Source organism: Euprymna scolopes, chromosome 14 (assembly GCF_053919585.1).
Source record: "Euprymna scolopes isolate OS-2025 chromosome 14, ASM5391958v1, whole genome shotgun sequence".
NCBI classification, from domain to species: Eukaryota; Metazoa; Mollusca; class Cephalopoda; order Sepiida; family Sepiolidae; genus Euprymna; species Euprymna scolopes.
In genome coordinates this window covers 59,356,916-59,374,415 of record NC_136495.1, presented here as the reverse complement: position 1 = coordinate 59,374,415, position 17,500 = coordinate 59,356,916, and the positions used below count along the sequence as shown (strand labels likewise).

The 17,500-nt window shown below is 34.3% G+C and overlaps 1 protein-coding gene and 1 non-coding gene across 2 annotated transcripts in view; both read left to right on the top strand.

The window, feature by feature from the left end:
• LOC145293035 (uncharacterized) overlaps positions 1–17,500 on the top strand; it is a 289,606-nt gene that overhangs the window by 59,001 nt on the left and 213,105 nt on the right. The gene's annotated exons all lie outside the window — the stretch shown is intronic.
• Positions 4,337–4,409, top strand: Trnar-acg (transfer RNA arginine (anticodon ACG)). Its single transcript has one exon. It is a non-coding gene; the product is annotated as a tRNA-Arg (tRNA).

Genomic DNA, 17,500 nt, shown 5'->3' with positions numbered 1-17,500 from the left:
GTGATTGCGCAACGCTTGCCACACAAATTTCATGCTCAGGCACCCTTACAGTGGGTATCCATAGCCTTTCAAGAGTGACGGAAGCTACCATATATATGTATTTATGTGTGAGTGTATATATATATATATGTATGTATGTATAGAGATATGTGTGTGTGTGTGTGCATTTCCTACAGCTACGTACCTATGAAAACGGGGCTATTCCTGACATAGTAATATAGCAAAAGAAGAGGAAAGAAGCAACCTTAAAATTATGATAGATTAAACAAGGCTGAGAGAGCAAATAACTAAATACCAAAGACTTATGTACGACATCAAAAGAAACTGGAATCTTGGGAAGATCTCCACCATTCCAGTAATTATGCAAGCAACCGAACTCATGAAAAAGAATTTCAAAAAGTACCTGGTAAACCAAGTGCAAGGGAGTGCAAACAATTGCACCTAAAGGAACAATTATAATATTAAAAATATCTCGTTTGGAATGTATAAGATAGTGGGTATCGGATGCCATATTCCTATAAAAAATGGAAACAACTGAAAAAATTATATATATATATATATATATATATATATATATATATACTAGCAGAAGTACCCGTCGTTGACTGGGTTCAAAAACAGCCTACAGAAAATGGACTGTGATTGATGACAGTATGATAGGTTATGAAAATGAGGGGGTTGTAAAGAGATAGGTTTTGATACTCAAAAATTTTACCCTAAGCAAAATATGATGAAAGTAAAGATAATTTTTGTTAAAATATATTTTTTATATGAACTTTGTTTCCATTCGTAGTCAAGAGTGACCAACAAAATGATGTTTCGTTACAAAGAGAAAATGTTATATATATACAAGAAATAAATGTTACGATAGTCAATAAAAGTTACTTTTATGGTAAAAAAGTTCATTGGTTTGTATTTTTAAGTAGTTTGTGAAAAAAAAAGAAGAAATTATTTTTAATTCACGAACCGGTTTAAAAAAAATCAAAATGGCAGCGACTTTGAAATGGAGAGCCCCGTTTTCAATTTGAAGGAGGGGCATCTGAGCATTCTGTCGTAGTAATTTAAGAGAGTTCCGTCAACGTAAGGAATATTTATAAACACATTTTAATGTTTTCCGTTATTTTGTGCTTGAGGAATATTCGATTATGGCATGTGTAGTTTATATAAAAATTCATTTAAGTAGTTATCGCCTCAAATTTTGTTTTAATTTCGGTTCGCTGAAATTATTTCCAGTAAAGAGCATTAAAAACAATTTCAAAACAACAACAAAAAACATGAACTGAACTTTTATTGACTATGGTAACATTTATTTCTTGTATATTTATTTTTTCGGGTAGTCGTTTGTTGGCTTTTCTGCTAAACACTCTTACTAAATAATATCGACGAAATATCGAAAAACAAAGAAACAAAAACAGTTTTGTAAAATAATGAAGCTTTACTTATTTTAGTAAAATAATCCGAAACAGCAAAATGAGATATTAAAAAAGTAAACACGTAATTTTTAAAGCAGAGAATCGATATAAATATGAATAAGAAGAAAATGGCGCCCTTTTCAAGCAGAACAGCTTCGTTTCAGCTTTACAGTATTGAACGATGTTGTATTGCGCCATCTGATTCAGGGTTGTACTATTGTAATATAAAGAACACGCAGAAAGGGTTGTAATCAACTGAATTCCTTCTAGTATACTGACAAAAAAGCTTAAACATATTTATAAATAAAAATAAAAGTTTATGTAAATGTTTTTAAAAAGACACGTAATCACGTGAGCAGGGGGTTTCCTTCTTTTGACACGATAACAAGTAACTATCTTATTTTTTCTATTATTTATCTATTTATATATTTTCGAAATAGTGTCACGTGCAAGTGAAGAAGAAAAAAACAGAGTTATGCAAAATTTGTGTCGAGAATTGTCTAAAGTTCCGACTTCTTTTTTGGCTTTCACTTTAATAAGAACATGAATTTATGAGGTGAATTTATTCGACACAATATGATTCAACTAAAAAAAGTAAATAAAAGCTAGCGTGAATTAAGATTAAAGTTAAGGTGTTGTTGTGGACCCTTAACCCTTTTAAAAAACCTTGTTAAACTTTGTGACATATTTCCATTCTATGGAGGTCAGGCGCGAACGAACACCCAATATTATACCATATTTCTTCAAACTGAAACATAATTATCAAAGTATACTTACGCAAATAAATATGAAAAGTCTTTGTTAAAGTTTGTGCCATATTTCCATGGAGTACAGGTGCGAACGCAGACCCCACAATTTTATTATGCCATCTCTATTTACGTTGAAACATACTTATCAAAGTATTCTTATGTACATCTATATCGAAAACCCTTGTAAACGTTATTTTTTTTTCATTTTTTATTTCTATACTTTGGGGGCCAGGCGCAAACGCAGACCCCCACAATTTTTATGAACCACCGTTCTGCCAGATTAAACATACCCATTCCTGATCCTCGATACATATTCTATCATTATATGTAATCAGTTTTTCTAAATGTAGTCAACCATATAGGAGCCTATTCGTGACCACACACACACACGCACACGCACACGTTCAGCTTTATATTATAGATATATTAGATCATACTAAAGATATATTTTAAGGCATATATCTTTTATAACAGAGTCCAAATTGTTACAAATAACAAGTTCAATGAGGATAGGTTCCTAGCTTCAGAGCATGTACACTAGTGTGGTGCATTCCTTTGATCAAAATAATAAAAAAACAGCAAAAAGCAAAACAGCGCACATTCATCATTATATTTATTTATTTATTTTTTATTCCAGTTTGTGCTAACATTTTTCATCCTTTTCTATTGACTGCGAAACCTGCGTAAGGCATAAAAGCCTTACGCAGGTTTCGCAGTCAATAGCGAAACATATTATGTAGTGTTTATTTAGTTACTTTCCAGAGTCTTGAAAAAATATTAAAAATGAGGTACAGTATTCAAAACAAAACAAAATGGAAATAGTGACGAAGAAAGCAAGTAATAAAAAAAAGAAAAGAAAGGAAAAAGATGAGATGAATTTTTCTCTAATTTTCATGTTTAAAGTGAGTTGGAAAGAAATCTTAATCAACGAATGTCTGATAAAAAAAAACAAAAAACAAAAAAAAAACTGGCGCAGTGGATAAATAATTGGCGAGTTCAGTCGTAAGATACACTCTTCTTGAAGTTAGCGGTTTAAAATACAATTGCGAATTATTTAATACTTCTACCCAGTTATGACTGACAGAACGAGAACATGCTATCCACAGGAAATAAACAAAGAGTTCCGTTCGAAATTCCGCATGGATTCCCAAGTTCGACAGAGAGATTAAACTCTAATGTTCGAGAGAAAGATTCCACAGTTTGATAAGTTACGCCTAAAGAATGTCGGAGGTTACCTCGGTCGAAACGTTATGTAAATAAATCCTCAAGATAAGAACAGTGATCCAAAAAATCCAAATATGAATAATGAATCTTCATCTAAAAAATTCAGAAACTTAATTATTTAAAACATTTAATATGTTGGTGCACACATTAAAGACTATTCTGTTAATGTTAAGTTGTCTTTTTTTTTTTTTAATAATTAGTGTCTTTAGACCTTTGAAACGTCGTGCAGGAATCTCAGATAACACCTCATTTCTCCCACAATAAAAACATTGCTAACAAAACAAATTAATAAAACAATAAATGTGCAAATGCATAAATAACATATTCAGTTATAACTTAGTTTTTTTTTTAATCCCGCCAATAAAACATCTTAAATAACAGCAATCTAGCAAAAATGGACTCTAACTTCTGAAAGCGATCGCTAAAGCAGTTGAGAACAACAACAACAACAACAACAACAACGACAACAACGACAGCAACAACAACAAACAAACAAAATAAAAACAAAAAAAAAACAAACAAACAAACAAACAAAAAAACAAAAAGCAAACAAAAAAAAACAAAACAAAAAAAACTCCCGGATTCATACTTCATAAATTAATACTAGATGTGCATTAAGTTAAATTACATTTGATTGGTAACATTAATCTACACTATTAATAAAATTCTAAATGTTTATTAATTTATTTATGTGTGTATATATATACACCAATAAAACTTTCGAACGAATGCACGGAATTGAAAAAATTATTTTTTTCCTGAAAGGTGTGAGCCCCTAGATTGTCCTTATCTATATATGGTTCGTAACGAACAACGCCAAGTCACACAAAAAGCCCGAAATAAGGGCTTTTGGGCCGTTTCGCGCAACTGTCGAAAAAGTTATTTGACCATGTCAACGGAATTTAGCACTGTCTTTATAGAGTCGCGGTAACATCTTTCGGCATGTGGGCAGGACTTGTGGCGCAATGGATAACGCGTCTGACTACGGATCAGAAGATTCTAGGTTCGAATCCTGGCAAGTTCGTAATAATTTTCACCATCATTTTATCTAACGTTTACTCATTATCTTTTCCCTTAGTGTATTTTTGTTTTTTTCAGTGATTTTGTTTTGTGCATATGGGAATTTCCTATAATCCAAATTCACAGGGTTAAGGGGTGATAGGAAGACGATGTGTTTGACAGCTGCTAGTTAATAATATGCGTTGTGCTGTTGATATGGGAGTCCATATGATGAAAATGATATCGTGGCTGTGAACCGTTATAGGACAGACTAATTTAAGATCGAAATCTGCTTATTAAACAATTTTACATATGGATTCCATGGTTGGTATAGGCATCAAATTTTTCATATGGATTCCATGGTTGGTATAGGCATCAAATTTTTCATCAGCAGCAATTTCAGCTACTATCTTTCAGCTATGATTTATAAACTATACTTATAAACTAAGGCGTTTTTTATTTGTATTTTTTTACAAAGGAGTTACCACATATCTAGGCCCGGAGGTAACTCGAGGATAAAGGTTAAGGTATTATTGTAATCATTGGGACAGTTGCGTAATAATCGTTTGTAGAAGGAATTTGGTATGATTCTATTATTCACGAGGACGGTTGAATAAAACTTGTTTACGTTGGACTTTAAGATAATGATGTTGCAGTCAGCCGGAAAGCAAACCAGCGGAACAGTTCCATAGGCGGACAGGTCGAGAAAAGAAAGTTTGTTTATAGAATCTATGCTTAGGTTTAACTAACGATTGAGAGTGGGGGAATTTATTGATAACGATTTTGGCTAGACGAGTGTTTTGTGTGAAGAATTGGCGAGGGGGGCATAGATTGGAGCGCAGCCGAACACTTCTATGAAAATAGCGATAGAGCAGGGACAGGCTTACAACTTCTCTTCAGATGCAGAGAAGAGAAAATGTCGTCAGCTACTTGATTACGAAGTCTGTTTTGAACTCTGTCAAAGCAGGATAGGTTGATTCGAGCAGCTCCTGGCCAGATGTGGAAACGGTGCTCCATCGAAGGACGTAATTGGCTCTTTTGCAGGCAGAGAAGTGCATCAGCAGTGAGATTTCCTTTAAATATTATCACATTTTTGTTCATTTACACAAAAGGCGGTAAATAATTCGGAAATCTTCATATATTTCAAATTTCAATGTCGTACCGCATGACATGTAACCGACACATAAAAACAACACCCCCTTCCGTAAATGCCACATCGCCTTAAGATATTTTGTCAGCATCAATATTTTCATCAGATTTAAGATATTTTAATCACATTTCTGTTATTTTTCTGTTTGTCTTAGTTCTCTGTCAGAGTAAGTCGCACCATTGTACGTTGCTTTCTTTTTTTTAGGCGCAGAAAATGAATTCCTAATTAGCTTCATTTTACCTATGCGAAAAACAAGATCCTAACATGTATCAAAAGGTTAACTCATGGTTAATTAACTTGAGTTATCTCCCTTGCATTCAAATGCTCGTAGGTGTATGAAATGTTCTTAATGCGTTAGCCTGCATGATAGAAAAATGTGTTGGACGAAAGTTTAGTTTAATTAAGAATAGTGCGGACATTTTTGTTCTGAAGTAGCTATAAATAAAATAAGACTTTTTTTTTTTCATTTTTTCACAATATTGAAGAATATAAAAATATCCGACCAAGGACATTTTAAACCGAAATAGTTTAACTTTATTCGTGCAGTTCTATTTCTGCAAAAAAAAAAAAAAAATGTTATGATTATGAATTCATAAAGATACTCGGTGAAAATTTCGAATGTCTTTTGGGCAACTTCATTGTGAATTTTCTAAATCAAAACTGAAAACATTATTCATAGAAAGCATAATGCATGACATATGTTAGTCCAACAAATCAGATCATTCGAAACAAAGATTAATTATATTTCTTGTATTGATCAGACTATTGTTCTCATATTGTGTGTTATTTGTGCAACGTTTCGGTCGGTTTGGCCTTCAACCGTCCTCAGGCATGTTGATTGTTGTTTGGAAAAGAAAAGAGAAAAATTACTGGCCCTGTAGATATTCTTTTCCAAACAACAACATATGCCCGAGGACGGTCGAAGGCCAAACCGACCGAAACGTTGCACAAATAACACACAAGATGAGAACAATAGTCCGATCAATGCAAGTAATATAAGCAATCAGCCGTCATCTAAAAATTCAGAACTTAGAAGATTAATTATGTTGTATTCTCGACTGTTTGTATTTACAAAAGCACGTGTGATCTCATCGTGATCTCATGGTCGTCATTTATCTCGTAGTTGCAGTTTACAATACAATAATAAAGATTAGATGCTGAAATTCAGTTCTAATTGTTGTTTTGTAAGCTGGAAGACGGTGTTAATGAAAAAGATATAATTTCTGATTATCTCCCTCTCATATAACATGAAGTCATGGTGAAACTTGTGAACTATTTTTAATATAATCTATAATATAAATATCACCTGTCTGTTTAAATGTATGTATGTATGTATGTATGTATGTATGTATGTATGTGTGCATGTATGCATGTATGTATGTATGTGTGCCTGTATGCCTGCCTAAAACTTTCGACAGAGGCGACAGATTTCCACGGGATCGATATCATTTTGAAGCTCGACCCTTCAGACGATAAATATCGAAAAATTGACTGAAAACATTAATTCGTTCACCTCAATTGGGCACTTTTCTACAGGGCAGCGTCGCTTTTTTCGACGATATTTTCGAAAGTCATCGCCCCTTTCAATTGTCTAGACAGGCTAGTCTATAATATAAATCTCACCTCTCTGTTTAGTTGGTTGGTTTTGTTTTACGGCATATTAACCCTTTTCAGGTTATTTAATGCCGAATCCAGTGATTTTGAAGAAATTTTTTTAAATAGAATATATATATATATATATTTTTTTTTTTCAAGTCGGTTTCTATTTAACCATAGTTGGGACCCTAACATGTACTATCACTCCGGGTCAGAGTGGACCTGGAAGCAATGGCAATTAAAGGATGGCTCCACACTCCCCAAAGCCCACAATCTTGGGCCTCACCATCGAATATAGTTTAAGGTCATATCCAGGAATCCTCTCTATTTAAATGTATGTATGCATGCATGCATGCATGCATGTATGCATGCCTGTGTCAGGTCATGTCATATGCTACTGGTGCCATGTAACCCAGTACTACCTGCCTCATGGTCGGGTCACCGGCGACTAGACTTGTTTGGTGAGGAGGGCGACTAGTCTCCCTGGAGGATTAAAAACAAGACCTTCCAAAGGGCGAATGAACTCTTTTTCTGGGTCAACGGCCAACTAGCACCGTGTATATTTGTGTGGGTGTATATGTGTATTGGGGTGGAGAGGGCTCCCGTAAGCCGTGGTGAAGGCAACCTTTCTAGGAGAAGCAAATCTCTGATTTAAAAAACCATAAAGCGGGAGACCAGTACCCGCATTAAGCTGGTCTGCAGTTTAACTTGTTGCTGTCTATCTTGCTCTTGCTTGTTGCTGGATCTCAACATTTTGAACCAAGAGAGAGACTTAGCTGTCGTACAAAGCTAAGACTCTGTAACATCATCTTTGTATAGATACTCCCTCAGGCATTTGGGCTCATGGATTTTAAATGTCTGAGGGAGTGGCACTCGTCTGAAAAGACGTTGCAATCATCATGTATGCCTAAAACTTTCGACTGAGGCGACAGATTTTCACGAGATCGGTATCGTTTTGAAGATTTCCCCTTCGGACGACAAATATCGAGAACTTGGCTTAAAACATTAACTGCTCACTTTTCTACAAGGAGGGATCGCTTTTTTCACCTAGATTTTCGAAAGTGATCCCTCTTTCCGAACACAAAGTGATTTGTAATGGTTATCAAAAGGCGCAGGGAGTAACGGAAATCTGGGCAAACTTGTAACTCAGACTGCCTTTTATTGTCAATTAATCACTAATAATAACCTGTGTGAAAACGCACAGTGAGTAACTAAGAGCAGTACTGTCATTGACGAACTACTTCCTTTTTTTTAAAAATATAACATGCTCTAGAAAGTAGTAAGGCTTGCTTGACCGGCATATATTGATGGGCAGAAATTCCATGTATCGTATGCGCTTAAATCCATTTATCATTTTCATTCTTATTAGCCAACGCCGTTCAGCTTTAAAAGTAAATTGTTATTATTATTATTATTATTATTATTATTATTATTATTATTATTATTATTATTATTATTATTATTATTTCATTAATTGAAAACTTATTGAAATAAACAATGTAAATTAAATTTTATAAATCTTAATTTAAAAATGATTTAATTACGAAATCAACTCAATCCGCAAGCTTTTTCGTTTCTTCGTGAACAAATCAGATTAAAAATTGTTAATAGCTGAAAAATAATAAATTTTTTGTGACTTTTCGTAATTTGAAAGGAATTTTGACGCACTTAAAGTGTCAAATAGAATTTGTGGCTGTAAAATTATTTACACACACACACACACACACACACACACACACACACACACACACACACACACACACACACACATATATATATAATGACTATATATTAAATGACTGGAAGTTTAGTTGCACTCAATAATTTAATAAATATAAGATTATTGGTTATTGATTTTGGTTCGATTAATAATTTAAGGATTAAATGATAACGCGATACTTAAACTTAAAATTGAAAATCATATTAAAAAGTAAATGGTAAAAATATCACAGTTATAAAAACGAAGCAAAAGAATTTTTGAGATTACGATTAATAATTCGCATTATTTGGATTTTATTCAGACTATTGATCTCATCTTGAGTGTTATTTTCACAACGTTTCGACTACGTCGACGTTTCGATATAATCTCCAACATTCTTAGGGTGTATTTAGCCGAACTCAAAAATATTTCAGTAGAACTTTAGAATATTAATCTTTCTGTCGAACTCGGGAATCTGCGCGGAATTTCGAACGGAACCCTTCATTTAATCCATTGAGATAGCATGCTCTTATTCTGTCAGCCATGACCGGTTAGAAGTCTTAAGCAATTCGCAATTTTATTTTAACTGTCACCCGCACTGAAAATTGAACCTTCAACCTCCAACTCGGAAATCCGCATGGAATTTCGTTCCGTCAGCAATGATTAAATAGAAGTCTTAAGTAATTTGCAACTGCATTTTGAGTGTCGTCCGCACTGCGGATTGAACATTCAACCCACAGAAACACTTTATTTACTACACCTTGTGAAAAAAAAAAAAAAAAAAAAAAAAAAAAAAAAAACGGTGAAAGTAAATTCCCGCCAAATACTTACATCTGGTTTATAATATCAGAATTCATTTGTGAAAAAAAATACCAATCATTATGTTACTAAAAATAGTAATAGGAAAGTTGAACATTTTCTTTATATTTCATTTCCTCTCCACCCTCTAACTTTTAAAGGACATGCGTGGTTTCATTCTTAACAAAAAAGGGAGACTTCCACCACGATCAGGAAAGGGTCATAATGGCTGCTCAAGACCAGGGATTTATGACCAATGCATTCAAGATGATGGCAGGGACCAGTAATGACAATAAATTCAGGTTCTGCCATACAGAATTGGAAAGTGTTGGTCATCTGATATCAAGTTGCAAGGTTCTTCTAGGGGGCGGCTACTATACAGCGAGACATGATGGAGTATGTAAGTACCTACACTGGACCATCTGTAAAAAATTAAACATCCAGTGTAGCAGCAAGTCCGGGAACATCAACCTGAAAGAACAGTTGGAAATGACTTATATACCATACATTACGACCATGTAATCCTTACAGCCACCTACCTTGAAAATACTGCCGTGAAACCTGACATAGTTATATGGAATAAGCCAGAGAGAGTTGCAACCTTGATTGAAGTGAGTGTCCCTAATGATGGCGTTCTGAACAGAGCTGAAAGAGAGAAAAAGACCAAATACCAAGGTCTAATGTATGATATGAAAAGAAACTGGAATCTTAGCGAGATATCAATCATACCAGTTATCATAGGTGCCACAGGGATTATGAAGAAGAACCTGAAGTCCTACCTAACTAATATTCTTGGTGAACCAAGTGCAAAAGAGATCCAGGCAATTGCACTTAAGGGAACGGCGAAGATACTAAAAAGAGCTCTCGGTTGGTTTCAATAAAAAGCGGGGCAATGTTGGCAGTTAGTTTGGCTGCCCCATACCCAGCATTACAATCCTCAAAGGAAGAAAATTAAAAAAGAAACAAACAAACAAAAAAAAAAAAACAAAACACATAAATTGATAGTCGAACATGAAGTACAGAATAAACAACAAAACTTCTCTTAAAACAAAACAATGAAAGATTTTATTTGAACGACAGAAAGGTTGGATTTATTTGCTTCCCCACTGAGCAAATTAGGCACAAGGCCGTTTTTTAATGTGGAGAGAGGAGGGAGAAGGAAGGGAAAAGGGGACCAGCTCCTGAGAGGTGGGAAATGGGGGTTGGATAGTAAAGTCCGTTTAGTATGTAGAGTTGCCTTTACATTAACTAAAAGATTGCCACAAGGACAATGATCTCGGATTGTAGCATCTGCCGAAATAGACACTACACTTTGATCTTGGCCCGAAAGCCACAAAGATGCTTGAACGACAGAAAGGTTGGACTGTGTCCGCGTTGAAAAAGGAGTAAAATGTTCTTTGAGTTTTTAGGGACAGACAGCAGTCCTTTGTGGAATCCAAAGTTGGACAGCAGTTTAGTAAAAATCGTCTATGCTGGAATGTTCAGTGGACACGAACGAGAGGAGTTTTCGCTGCTTGTCCGGTTCTTTCTGCCAATTGACCGAGGTTTCCAAAGGAGCTAAAAAAGTTCCTTTGGTGACAGATGGATTGCGTTCCGCCAGCTGATTGGTCAGTGTGCGGCCAAATCACTCAGTAGAGGAGACATTGAATTGCGAGAGAAAATAAATCCTTTATTTCATTTGTGACTGCTACAAACTCTTGTGTGTTTCTACCACTCTCTAAAGATCCCCCCCTTTCTTTCTATGCTAGTCTGAGACGGATACCGCTCTGCAAATACAATGAACATAAAACACAATCATGGACCATTCGTTGTGTTCGACACCGATAAGACAATATCCAATCGATAATTGACTGAATTCATAAACTTTTAGTCTGTAGCGGAATGGGACTGTAAATGGATGATGTCATTTAATGCTACTAAGGCTAAGCTTCTTTCCTTTAACCATTACAAAATCCTTCTCAGCCACCGATTGCCATGATAAATGACATCATATCTGAGAGCTCATCCTTCAATCTTCTCTGCTTAAGATTCACAGGCAACATGAATAGGAACAAATACATTGAAGACATTGCCAAGGCTGCTATAAAGAAGGCGAACTACCTCTACTATGCTAGAAAATTAATCACACCTAAAGGTATCGTATATATTTACAAAGCCCCGGGTCGCGCATGCATGAAGTATTGTTCGCATATCTAAGCTGGTGTATTAACCACTAGTCTCTCCCACATCGTAAAAAAAGGTCTTTCAATCTGATAGGTCCCGCACTATCAACCAAGCTCCAACCCCAGTCCTATCGCCGCAATGTTGTATCTTTGTGTTTGTTTTAACAAGTACTTTAATGGAATGGGGTCTGATCAACTCATAATACTTATGCTCCCTTGACGTACATACTCCCCACTAACACGACCAGCATGAAAATAACACCCCTTCATCGTAGAGGTCCCTAGATGTGGGGGAAAAGCTTTCTACTGTGATAGTTTCTTCCGTCGGCCTGCTAAATTTCCCTTCTCGTCTCCTGCTTTTCTTGACAGTACTTATTTACATGAAATTAAATGTAATATGAACAAACATTTCGCTGCTCAACTCCTCACAGTTCTGTATTAATCACGATGTCAAGTAATAACCCTTTACGCCCAACTGTCAGTATATCTTGTTTGGGATGAAAAAAGTGAAAAAAAAAAAAAAAGAAAGAAAAAAAAAGAAACAATGAATATTAATTCCCTATTTTTATTTTTTTATTTTTATGCTTCGCTATGTCTGGTTTATCCAGATTTCGTATTTTTATGTCAGTTTTCTACGGCTTACTACTTTTGTGCTGGCTCATGATAAACTGAAAGCGGGTGTTTTATTTGTGGCACGATCACTAGGAGATTACTAGGAGATTACCACACACGCCCAATGGGCACCCTTTAGTCGGTTGGATTTTCAACAGTCACGTCTTCTAGATGTTATGTCTTCGCTACGGGCGAAGTACTCCATCTACCTTCCCTCCAAAATATCAGCGAGAGGTTAACAGGTGCTATACCTTGCCCTAGAGTGACCTGGCACTGTACAAGGCAGGGGCGTCCAGCCTCCTTTTTTATACATACCTGCCTACCTCAACATATATAGCGCATATTATTTTCAAATGGTCACTCATCTAGTACTAGCCAAGTTAAATGGCGCTTACCTTCGGTGATCTAACAAGAACCGGTGTGTCAAACTGATTATGCCGTATATATAATTCTATCACGAATAATGGCCAAATAATTTCTACCAAATTTCAAGCACCTTGACGTAAGATATTGAAACATGCATAGGCCTCCTATCACCCATTATATAAGAAGCCGCTAAACGTGCAATCGGTGCCATAAGTATCCGATACAAAGCAAAAAGTTAATTCTATTTTTATTACACGAAAACAAAAAACAATAACAAAGTGCTATTCTAATGTATTTTTTTGTATGACTTTTGATACAAGATTTGTATTTATCATACAAAAAATACATTAAAATAGCACTTTGTTATTGTTTTCGTATAATAAAAACTAGTGGGACCTATAAAAATTCCACAGGGGACTCATTCATATGTAATATATTGATGTTGGCATTCTGTAGATGTTAAGTGTGAATGGAGATGCTCTGATATTATTATAGCTATTTTGTTAAACCTGAAAAAGTATTTATCCAAGCTAACACGGACGCCCGGCGTAGCCAGGTCGTAAAATACGCTTAAATATGATATTTTAATTCTTGCAGATTTCGTATATATTATATTTATATAGAGTTAATGTTCTATCGATTTTTATATATTATACGATTGCGATTTACAAAAAAAAACAAACATATATATCTATATATCTATATGACTTGGGTTCATCAGTTTGAATCGAAACCGAATCCCAAGCTTTTATATATATATATAAGTTTAGTTCCCTCAGTTATAATCAAAACCGAAAAATTCTTGATAAAATTACTTTAAAAAATAGATTATTGGGGTGCCATTAGCTATAATCGAAACCGAAACCAAAACTTATGAGGCATTCTTGGTAAAATTATTTATAAAGAAAATAGATGACTTAAGTGCCATCAGCTATAATCGAAACCGAAACAAAAATTATGACGAATTCTTAGTACAATTATTCATAAAAAAATTAAATAACTTGAGTGCCATCAGCTAAAATCGAAACCGAAACCAAAAATTATGTATTACAAGAAATGAAAGTACATAACAATTAAATGACCAGGATGTAAGCGTGACACAGAAAATAACACACATGCTATGGTGTTAATATATAAATAAATCTACTTTTCTTTGTAGCAATTACTTATTGCACCCACTGTATTTACTTATGGATTATAATGGTTTCAGCGGTTATTTTGTTTTTTTAGAGCAAGGCATTTTAAATTTAATCAGAGTTATTTCCCTTTCTCTAATGATTTATATGAAAAATTAAATCCGATTTATAAATGTGAGCATGCGGTTGAGGAGCATTTATCCTCTTTGCTTTTAGGAGAATTTTATTATTGTATTCTAGTCAGATCTACAATTATAGACGTTTATATTTTTAGCATCATCGATCACAAGGGTGACCTGGAATTGTGCAAGGCAAGAGCGTTCATCTCCTTGATGTACTGTATATTCGCGCTTACCTGAATACATACAGCGCATAGTATTCCGAAATTTTTAACCACCCAGTACTGGTCAGACTCAACGTTGCTTAACTTCAATGATCTAACGAATATCCATTTCTGTCATCTCTATCCTCTCCCTCTCACTCGCTCGCAGTTTGTTATTTCTATTTTAATCGATTTGAGAGCACTGCATGAAAAAGAAAAGAAGATCGTTATCTACTTCATTAGCGTCGACAGAAGATAATCACAAAGAGGTAACGGGGAAACGAAAATACGCGCGTCTCGTGATTAGAGGTGAGCGCATATTACAGGTCGGTTATGTGGCATGAAGCGTTTTATTTTTCATTCAAAAGACACGGGGCAAAAATATCCAATCCTTAAGAAATTAGATGAAATATGGATAAAGAATCATAAAAGCAGAAACTGAAATAAACGATAGATAAATTTAGAATAAATAACATAACGAACGCAGACATGATTAAACATCATTCCAATACAATGCACTATTTTAAATAGACATCCATAACGTTCTTATTATTAATTTATTTTTTTTATTTTTTTAAGAAATCGAAATTTTGCATGACTATAACATAATTATAAAATCTTAAATCGGGCGTTTAAACAATTATTGATATGACTTCGACATAAAAATATCGTTATTTCATACGTGTATCTCTCTTCCCACTCCGTCTCTCTCTCTCTCTCTCTCTCTCTCTCTCTCTCTCAGCTAGCTATTTATCTATACATATTGTTTTTGAAAATGTACGCTTCTGCGTATATTTTCTATTATTCATGTCTACCAATCTTTATTTTTTTTTTTAAAATCAGGATCCCAGTGTTTGTTTAGGTATAAAATAGAGTATGTATAAATGTAGTGAATAATACATAGTTTACCTGGGTGTAGCTGCCGGAGGTGAGGATGCTCTTCCAACAGTCAAGAAGAACAATAGCCTTGTGGTTATTTATACTAATAGAGTAAGGTAATTGTTATAAAAACCCTTCCTCCTTTGTGAAGAGTTACTTCATTCCTTTATTTTTATGTTACTGTGGTTACAAGACCTGAGAAGAAGGTCGCGAAGAAGATTGTATTTTTTTCGCAACCTCACTTCAGGTTAGCTACTCTCAGTTATATGACCTTTTTGTTCAACATAAATGAATAGATATTTTATTAGATTGCAGAGTAAAATATTTTATTCATCTTATCAATCATTTTCTTTCAAAACCAAAACTTCGGCACATTTACAGATCTGTGTCGTTCATTTGTATATCATACTCGATATTTTCTCTGTGGACTCATAATAAAAGCCAAACAAACAAAAAAAACAAGCAATTCCTTAAAAAAATGCATAGATAGAAATAAACAAAACAAAACAAAATACACTGAATCAATCTCCAATTATGGGAGAATTTTGTAATCGTATAGATACAGCATAATAACGTTGATACACTGGTTCCCATTAAATCACTGAAATTAAGCGTCGTTGAGCCTAGTCAGTATTAAACTGGGTGACCATTTGGTAGTACCAGGTACTTTATGTATGTATTAAATGCAAGCTCAATAACTTAGCAGTTCAATGAGGTAATTAATTCGTATAGGTAACTCTTTTTCCAAAATGATTTTGGATTCTGTTGTTCAATTTCTTATACAGGATGGCCCACTTCAAAGTAGCCCGATCTATCTAATCTTTCTCTTATCGACCAACTGACACCACAAGACAAAATTCCCAACAAGATGGCGCTGCATATAACTGACACAAGTTCATGACATGTTTACGGAAGAGAGAACAATAAGCAAAGGGTTATGGCCACCACGTTCCCCGGATTTGTCATCATGTGATTTTTATCTTTGGGAGACTTTAAAACAAAATATTTATGAAAATAATCCTCACAATCTAGACCAACTAAAACAGAACATTATCACCGCTATCAGGAGAATCACTAGGGAAGATCTACAGGCAGTATCTGCAAACGTTGTTAAACGTGCCCAGAAATGCATAGATGTCAACGGGGAGCGTTTCCAGCATCTTTTTATTACACTACTTGAAACAATATAAGAATGTTCTTTCTCTCTACAACATTTTTATTTCTGGGTTACTTTTAAGAGGACCACCCTGTATAATTTATAAAACCACCTATCTAAAAAATAAAGCATGTGTACATGTTTATTTATTTGTATGTTTAGAATTCACTCCTAAACTAATTAAATGACTACTGTGGATGTTTGGAACTCAACTGCTAGATGTAGGCGCACGTAATGTAGGCAATGATTTATGTAAAAAGGTCAGCATTTTACTTTAGTGTTTGAGAGGACATGATATGAGCATAATTTCTCATTTGAAAAATCGGGTTTGTATTACTGTACACATAGATTCGAAAAAGTTGCCAAAAAAAAAAAACAAATATATAACAAATAAATGTTATCAAAGGCAAGATACGTTACTTTTCTACCAAACTGGATATATTTTTCGTGTTTTTATTCAATGTAACATGTTTATTCAGCTCGAAAAACACACATTGTCTACCGATGCATTGGAAAATTCAAAATGGCGCCCGACTCTCTCTTTAACACGGTAAGTTCGGGGGAAGGTGTTATAAATAAAAAACTGGAAAAAATACTATTAAACCCCACCGAATATATGTCAACCTATGTCACGGTAATATATATTGGGTCAGTTTCTAACAGTATTTTGTCTAATTTTATATTTATAACACCTTTCCCAAACTTACCGTGTTAAAGAGAGAGTCGGGCGCCAGTTTGAATTTTCCAATACATCGGTAAACACAGTATGTTTTTCGAGCTGAATAAACATGTTACATTAAATATAAACACTAAAAACATATCCAGTTAGGTAGAAAAGTAACTTATCTTGCCTTTGATAACATTTATTTGTTATATATTTGTCTTTTGACAACTTTTTCGAATCTATGTGTACAGTAATACAAACCCGAAAAATCAAATCTATGAGCATTAATTTAATACATAGTCATTAGACAACAATGAATTTGCACCATCTTATAAGACCTCTTAAACTTTAAATATTATGATCCCCTGAATCTTATTGCCTATTTATCTTAAATGTTAGCTATTTTACAGCATAAAATTATGGAATGGAATTTGGTCAAAATTTGAATAAGGATTCTTGTTATATATTTTATGAACACTATATCTCGCTTTTAATTTTCATAAGGAAACATAAGATGTGTGTGCCTATACACGATGAAGCAGATAAGTAAAGCATAAGCGAATCTAAAAAAAACAA